The sequence below is a fragment of the Pyxicephalus adspersus genome, chromosome 9 (assembly GCF_032062135.1).
Source record: "Pyxicephalus adspersus chromosome 9, UCB_Pads_2.0, whole genome shotgun sequence".
Classification (NCBI taxonomy): Eukaryota; Metazoa; Chordata; class Amphibia; order Anura; family Pyxicephalidae; genus Pyxicephalus; species Pyxicephalus adspersus.
The window spans coordinates 34,126,297-34,135,856 of NC_092866.1; positions in this window are offsets into that span (position 1 = coordinate 34,126,297).

The window sequence follows — 9,560 nt, forward strand, 5'->3', positions numbered from 1 at the left end:
CACATCTAAAAGCGACAAAAATTTTTTTTTATTTTTGTACAGAAATAGGCCACTAAATCTTATTACCACAAATAACTGCAACAGTGAACTGCATATATATTTTTTTTTTTGTACTCAAATACGTCACTAAATGCTTTCCCCACATATAACTGCAGAAGTCAACTAAGAATATATTTTTTTTTTTGTACTGAAATATGTCACTGAACGCTTTCACTACAAAATACCTGCAACAGTGAAGTGCGTATATATTTTTCTGGATATATAAATTGATGGAATAACAGAGCTGTATAATGGCTATTTGGATCCCCAAAAAATCTTTCCCTGCACTTGTAAATTGCTTTTCTAGCACTGTCCCTAGCGCTGTGAAATGATTCCTCCCTATCTTTTCCCTGCACTTATAAATTGTTTTTTCAGTTTTTTTTATCACAATGAGGTTTCTTCTAACACTCTCCCCAGTGCCTACACACGTCTCTTCCTGCACTCAGAACGCTGTAAAATGTCCTAATCCAAGATGGCTGCTGATTGGCTGTATGCATGGCATTATGGGTCATCCCATCTTCCCAGAGTTCCTTGCCCCATGTCCTCACACATGTAGCCACTATTTTGGAAAAAATTGAGATTCATTACGACGAACTGTGAGGAAATTTGGATTCGTGCGAATCTAATCTTTTCTGAGATTCAGGTCGAATTCCACTTCGTCAGCTTCGATTCGTTCATCTCTCATATTAATCTTTCATGCCAAAGGAATCACCCAACTCATCCTTTTCGGAGCCATTCATCCTTCACATCGTCTTTTATCTTCTCATTAATTACTCCCAGCACGCCTGCGTGAACTATCGTGCAGGTGAATGCACAGCTTGACCTATCACCAATATACACAGTGTGGGCTTTATCTGAGCTATTTCCCCAAATGTATTTGCGCAAACTTTTGCATAGGCGCATCAAGAACAACCTGGCGCCACACATCCAGTTGCTGTAGGACACACTAGCTTCTCCATCTACGTCTACGCGAACCTTCGCATGCACAATGTCCACAACAGAACGCCAAACAGAAGGCGGATTTTAAAGAGCCAACGCAGCAAGCCTCTTGTTGCTGCTCACCTACAACAGCACCACTATCTGGCGCCTGCTCCCCCAGGATTTTACCTTTTATCTACCCCAGATAATAACCAAACACCACTCTTCAGAAACTGAGATAATTTAAACTATTCCATTTTCTCCTTACTAAAACTACCTCCCTAACCCTCAAACTACCATCATCACCTGTTATATTCAGTTTAACTACACCCTTTTTAACTCACCTGCTTCTTTATCTTGATACTCTATACAGAAAGAAAAAAAAAAAAGGGGGGGGGGAACATAAGGGGAGGAAAAACAACACTGTAGAAATGCATCAAAACATATTCCAGAATCAAAAGAAGACATCATACATTAACATTTGCACAGGGGATACTACTTTTTTTTAAACATCTTAAGATACATGGGGTGGAGCATATAAAACCTGGGTCATTTAACATTTATCGTTTAAAAGAAGAGCCCCGTGGATATCAGACAGACAAATTAGCATAATAATGGTCCCATGCTTCCCAAACCGTCTCAAATTTGACCATAGTGTCTCTAATAAGCCCCGTGAGATAATCCATAAGGGGGATCTCTTGGATCCGCGTATATAAATTCTCCAAGGAGGGGGGCAGTGTGGTTTTCCTCTAGAAGCTATCAGTGTGCGCGCAGCAACCAGAATATGGGAAACCAGCTTACGGGACACTTTTGGCAAAGTTGATGGAGATCGCCCCAGGAGATGGAAAAGAGGGTCCAATGGTATATGTTGTTGGTTCACTGCTGATATCAGATCGTTAACTCGTGATCAATATGGCTGAATGAGGGGACAAAACCAGAATATGTGTTCAATCGTACCTCGGTGGGTACTACATTTCCAACACATAGGGTCTACATTAGGAAACAGACGGTGAAGCACCGCCGGTGTGTGATACCACCGAAGCACAATTTTGTACAGATTCTCTTTATACAGGGCGCAAATAGAGCTTTTCTGCGCTGCCTCCCAAATATCAAGCCAATCTTCAGAAGTTAAAGACTGACCTAAAACTGCCTCCCATTTGAGCATATAATTAAATTTAAAGGAACCTCCCTGTGTAGAAACATGCAGAAGGCGGTAAATGGAGGAGATTGCCCCTTTTGTGCGGGAGCCCTCCTTACACAGTCTCTCAAATGCAGTAAGGGCCTGGAAGGTGGCTGAGGGTTGTAAGGATAAGATATAATGCCTTATCTGTAAATAGGCATATAAAGAGGCATGAGGTAGTTCAACCCTTATCATTCAGCTCAGTAAAGGAAAGTAGCCTGGATGCAACTGGATGCAGGATATGTCTAATTTGATACAAACCCCTGTCTTTCCAAGGGCCAGCCATTGAACTTGAAAGGCTATCAGGTATTTGTGGGTTAAAGATTATGGAGGTTAACCTAATATTTAGTTTTGCAAGCTCTCCACGTGTTCCTTGTAAAAGTCATAGGCGCCGTCAAATCAGAGTCCGTCAACAGCAAGGAGGAGCTCCACAACATAACATTGGGGTGAGCAGGGGCTATCCATTCCATCTCCAATTCTACACAAATACTAGGGGGATATGGGGAAGTCCACTGCAAAAGATGCCGTAAATGGGTCGCCAGATAATACTTCTAAATATCCGGCGCCCCCAACCCTCCATTCTCCTTGGGTGTACATACAATACGCTGAGCTACTCTGTGTCTTTTATAGGCCCAGATAAATCGCAGAAAATCTGTTTGGACTCTTTTCAGAGCCAGAGGCGTTGGGACAGAGTCAATAGGATATAATCAGCATATAAAGAAAGCTTATATTCTTTCCCTTTCACTGAAATCCCATGTATATTGGAATTGGAGCGGATACAGGCCGCCAGGGGCTCTATACACAAGGCAAAAAGCAGGGGCGACAAAGGGCACCCCTGCCTCGTCCCGTTTTTAATCGTGAACAGAGGGGAGGATGCATGGGACAGCTTAACTGAAGCCAATAGAGCCGTGTACAAGGACTCAATCGCCCTAACAAAGGGGCCTGAAAAGCCCATTTTGTTCAGGGTAGAAAAGAGAAACGGCCAACTGAGGCGATCAAACACCTTTTCGACGTCCAAACTAAGTATCAAGGATGGGGATTTCAGTTTATTGATAATATCAATGATATTAATCACCCTCCTGGTGTTATTCCCCGCTTGTCTGAATGGGATGAAACCCATTTGATCCCCATGGATGAGAGCAGGAAGAAACCTAGACAGTCTAGTGGCTGGAATTTTCGTAAAGATTTTTAGGTCGGAATTTAAAAGGGCTATCGGTCTATAATTCAAACAATCTAACGGGTCCTTGTCCGGTTTCGGTATCACCGTGATATGGGACATCAACATAGATGGAGTGATCGGCATGCCTTTCAAAAAATCTCCTCGTTCCCATCCTGGTAATTTAGGGCGGGTTATCCCCAAATCTCTGCAGAAGGGATTCAAATCCTCAGGGGACCTTAATGTAACAGTCCTGCCCTCATGTCGCACCGAGAGACTAAAGGGGAATCCCCATCTATATGGGATACGGCCATCTCTTAGGACAGTCAATAATGGTTGAAGAAGGCGGCGTTGTTGAAGTGTGTGCCATGACAAGTCCTGATAAAGCTGGGGAGGGGCACCATCAAATTCAAGATTACGCATGTTTCTAGCAGTAGCCATGATTTATTCTTTCAGATCTGCGTCTACTAGTTGGCAGATAACATCCCTAGGTCTGGTTGCAGTCCCCGGTTGCTTGGATGTTCGAAAGGCCCTATGAATTTGCACCTCACGGGTGGACGGGCTCCCCAGGACCTGTGCAAAGAAAGCTTGCAGCACTGGTTTAAGATCACTATCTCGGGTCGCCTCAGGAAGACCTCGCACTCTAATATTCCGACGGGATTTATTATCTATATCCTCTATAAAACGCTGGAGCTCCCTTATTTTCTGATCGATTTCCTCAGCTTTATGGGAGAGTACGGTAATATCCTCCTTTGCTTGATGAACAGTTTCATCTAGGTCATCTACTCTGCCAGCAAGAGACTGTAGGTCAGCACGCAAGGCCCCAATTTCAGTACGACAAGTGGCCTGCACATCCGCCACTAATTTCTGGGTCATCTTTAGTTGGTAGGGACTGTAGGTACTGATGCCAGGGGGGGGGGAGTTGGGACAGACTTCTTGCACGGTAAATCCCCCTTCTCTCCACACCGGTGGGCTTAGGAGGGCCTTGTGCCTTATGCCTTATGGCTCTTTCACCCATCCCCCGATTCCCAGAAGTGGTCAGTGTACCAGCCGTGGGGTCCGGAGCTATTGTGGGGGAGTCCGGGGTAACCCCTTCCCAGACCTCACTGGGGGCACATCCTGAGTAGACAAGGTAATCCCCTCTTGAAGTGTTCTACGTGTGGCCTCACCTGCAGGCTCTCCCAGGGCAGCTGCTGGATGGGGATCGTCTCCCCGCGGGGAGGCTGCAGGGGAGCAATATCCCCCTGTATGCACGGAGGGACTCACCGGATCTGGCGTGGAAGACCTGGAATCACGAGGGGAAGACGATTCCGCTCCCCCTCTGGCTGTGGAGAGAGCTGCCAGTTGCATGTCTCCATCCTCCGGAGCAGATATCTTGTCTCTCTCCTCGCCACCACGTGTGCGGGGAAGGAGTCGGATCCATCTTGCCTGAGGCGGAGGACGCCGGCGAGGGATCCCAAATGTAAGCCCGAATAGAGGGCTGTGCGGATGCTGGAAGCGGTGCTGGGGTCGGGGGAAACCCCCCCACTCTAGCCTTTCGCTGCTTACCCATGGATGGGTAAGTATATGCCTGATAATCGCTGGATTGTGGCCGGCGTCTGCAGAGCTCCAGAGCTACACGTCCATCACGCTCGCCGGCTAGGCCACTCCCCCCCTTAAATTTGCTATTTATCTTGAAACTAACTTACTTTTGTATTTTAAGTTCTAAAATTTCATTAGTGCAATTTAAATAGATTGCAAATAGCCTAAGAAGTAGTCTGAAAAACTATTGCTAATAGATGAAAAAAACATGCATAATTGTATAAAAACTTGTAAAAACCCTTGCAAACACATTTTATGGTTCTGAAACGAAAATGCAAACTTATTTTGATATTTCTTAGATAATGGAATGAAACAGTGCAATTTCAAGATGTCAAGCACAGAAAACATGTTCTTACTATTTCGTCATTATCTAAAAACAAATTGTTTTCTCCAAATACAACTCCAAAAAAAAGCGTCTAGAAAAATTTTGCTAATTCCAGATAAAAACACATGCACTAATGTGTAGAAAATTGAGAAAAATTTTTTTATACAAGTAAATATCGTTTTCGATAGAGATTCGTTAAAAACCTTTATAGTTATTTATTTACTCTGATAAATAATGGGATTGAACATTGCAATATGGAGATGTCAAGTACAGAAAACACGTTCTCCTAATTTCGTCATTTAATAGCAAACTGTTTTCTCAAATTACAACTCTGTATAAAGCATCTAGTAGAGCTTTCTAATTCCAATTGAAAACACATGCACTAATGTGTAGAAACAGTATCCCAATAAAAGTGTCTGGCAAACCATTGCTAATACTAAATAAAAAAACATGCAAGATTGCGTAAAAACTGGTGAAATTCCCTGTAAACACATTTTCTGGTTCTGGAACGTAAAATGCAAACTTATTTTGACATTTTTTAGATAATGGGATAAAACTGTGCAATTTGGAGATGTCAAAAAAACACAATTTTTGTTCTAAATTTCGTCATTATCTAAAAACTTTGCTAATTTTAGATTAAAACACATGAACTAATGGGAAAAAAACGAGAAAAACCTTTTAAACACATTTTCTCTTTCTAGAAGTAACTGCAAACTTATATTGGCAAGCCTTAGTTATTGCTATTGCAATTTGAGATGTCAAGGACCGACACGTTATTTTTCTAAATTTGCTATTTATCTTGAAACAAACTTTCTTTTCTATTTCAAGTTCTAACTGGTAAATTTAGTTATTGAAACATAATTATCCAATCTACAAGTACGTATTGTTTTCGATACACAATCAATAACAACTGTATGATTAGCCATTGCTAATGCTAGATGAAAAAGGCATGCAGGATTGTGTAAATACTTGTGGAAACCCTTGCAAACACATTTTTTGGTTCTGAAACGTAAATGAAAACTTATTTTGATTTTTCTTAGATAATTGAATACATTTGGAGATGTCAAGCACAAAAAACACGTTCTTACTCCTATTTTCGTCATTGTCTAAAAATAAAGTGTTTTCAACACTTACAACTCTAAATAAAGTTTCAGGTAAAGCTTTCCCAATTTCAGATGAAAATACATGCACTAATTTGTAGAAGCTTGAGAAAAAACCTTTATAAACACATTTCTAGAAGGTTAATTCAAACCTTTATTGACAACTCCCAATTAATGGTATAGAGCATTGCAATTGGAGATGTCAAGCACAGAAAACACGTTCTTATTTTTAATTTCGTCATTTTCTAAAAACAGTTTTCTCAAATTACAACTTCATATAGGGCGCTAAATCCAGATGAACACATAGGTGTAGAAACTTGAGGAAAACATTTGTAAACATTTTGCTTTTTCTAGAAAATAAATGCAAACATATTGCAACTCTTAATTAATAGTATAGAATATTGGAATTGGAGATGTCGAGCACAGAAAACACGTTCTTTCTCTAAATTTCGTCTTTATATTAAAAAAAACTTTAAGTACATATCGTTTTTGATAGATTCAATAACGGCCTTTGTTCGTTAAACATTTTCTTTGCAGATTTTCACGGCACCTTAAAGAGATTGCAAATAGCATTAAAAAGCGTCTGATAAGCCGTTGCTAATGCTAAATTTAAAGAAATTGATTGCATTTTGCATCAACAAAGTCACTGTGCCAAATCCACTGTTTTATATGACACTTTAAAGAAAGTTGTAGGAATTGTGAATTATACTCAATTAAATGCATTATTTTTTTAAAGGTTTCAAAGAATATGAATCGGTTATAGACTTAATCAAGGATTACAATAAAAGGTTCAGAGATTTTGAAAAGCATGACATGACCCTCAAATTGGCTTTTCAACCTCATTTAGTTGATGTATCTGAAGCCCCAGAGAAACTCCAGATGGAGTTAATTGAGCTCTTGGAAGATGATATTCTGAAATGTTTGCCAGCAAAAAAGATCCCATTTAAATATGGAAAAATGCTGTTGAATATCCTTACCTCAGGGAACAAGCACGACGCTTGCTCTCCTGCTTCTAAACAACATATCACTGCGAATCTACATACTTAACATAAATTAAGATCACAAATTACAGATGAACACCTAGAAGACCAGACTACATTACAGGCTGATTTATCACTGCTTTTTCTCCAAAAAATCTAAGAAATATATATGTACATACATACATTGTTAGTATGCAATCTGTATGGCAGTATAAAATACTTGAAAGGGTTAAATCTGTATAAAAGCTAAATTAGTAAAAATTTTTTTTTTTTTTTTTTAGAATGTAGAATTTGGAAGGATGTTAGCTCTTCATTCGCAGTTCACTTCTATTTCATAAGGAAACATTCTTTTGTGGTTCCCAAATGATATTTTTTGAAAGCCCATTTGAAGTCAGTGTCTTTAGGCTGCATATTAATTAAAGAATGTTTTCTCTTTTTTATATAAATTATGTGATAGTACTTTCAACTATATAAAATCACCACTAGCTTGTAATTATTTATTGATTTGTGATTGATTTATTTGATTTGATTTATTTTTTTTTTGAAAATTTGACCAGGGACCCCCACCCATCATTAGATGGGTGGGGGTCCCTGGTTAAATTTTCATTAAAAAATTAATCAAATCAAATAAATCAATCACAAGTCAATAAATAATTTTTTTTGGAGCTCACAGACCAATAAATTTAAAGGACTCTGGACCGCGCAAACCAAACACAGCCAAACACAGTTTACATTCTTCTTTACCACCAACTGCTCACTGCCCTGACACCCTAACATTTTACAACCCCTACACTTTCAATGCAGCCTCCATCACTCATCTGATGGCAGTTTAATGCGGGTGTGGCGGAAGTTAGGGTCGTTAAAAGCATGTGTTTCAAGTTGACCCACATTTCACAACTTTTGCTGTCAACCTCACTAACATTGGGAGGACTTCAAGTGGACACCCCTACCCACACTGGGCAACCTCCACCCAACTATCCTTTCCCTAACACAATCTCCTCCTCCGTCAGGATTGCTAACCTATATTTTTTTTTTTTGTAATTATTTTCATTAAAAGATATCAAGGTACATACAAAGAAAATAAAATAAATTGGTTGTAACATACAGTTCAAAAAAGAACATACAACAAGGTTAGGTTCTAACAATACATATCTTCAAGCTTGTGGCTTAACGGCCAAGCGCATAGAAATACAAACATTGTAACCAACCCGTTGTGCTGTATAAGTAGCAGGAACCATGATATCTTAAGGTTTTCAAAAACATTTTTATAAGAAAAGAAAAATAAACGCACACCATTGGCAAAATATTGGGTCAGTCTGGCCCGGGGGATCGCCTAGAACAGGAAGATATTGGAGACGGATATATGGTTACGTTTTGAGAGGAGAAGTACTTAGTGACTACTTTCAAGGTCTCGCCAATCAATGGATGGGTGTACATTGCTGTCCTGGCCGCCGGTGTCGACCAGGCCAATGCAGCAATGGGGGCAGTAGAGCATGCATCCTCCAACCCAGCCCACAGTTTGGAGCGTCTATTAGTGCACCAATTCAGCAGCCTAAACAAGTGCACTGCCTGATGCTAAAAAACTGGGTCAGGGAATGCCATTCCTCCGTTGGCTTTGGGTAATCTCAGTAATGTCATCCTAAGCCTGGGCACCCTATTAGGCCAGATAAATTTTACAAATTCCGAACGAAATTTTCAAAGGATAAAAAGCGGGATGTGTATTGGGAGTGCTTGCAGCATATACAACAGTCCAGGCATAAACATTCATTTTAAGCACATTGCACCTCCCAAACCATGTAAATGCCATCTGTCTCCACCTCTGTAGATCACTTCGGATTTTATTTAATAGAGGGATAAAACTGAGTTCTACAATTCGCGTTAGATTAGCAGGAATCTGTGTGGTAAGAGATAGCTTTGTTAGACCACTTGAAGGGGAAAGAAGGGGCCAAGGCCTCTCTAATTTTTCTGGGAAGAGTAACACTCAGTGCCTCCGACTTTTGCAGGTTTATTTTTGTAATTAGAGAGCGAGGCATATCTGTCTAGCTCTCGCATAAGAACCGGCAAAGTAGTTACCGGTGTTGCAACATAAAATAAAAGGTCATCCGCATAAGCAGCTACCTTATGTTCAGTGAGGCCAATCTGGACTCCCCTGATATCTCCATTGGCACAAATTATTTGTAGGAGGGGCTCCAGGGTCAACACAAACAGCAAGGGAGATAATGGGCATCCCTGTCTCGTCCCATTGGTAATACAAAAGGAGTGGGAGAGTTCACCATTAACC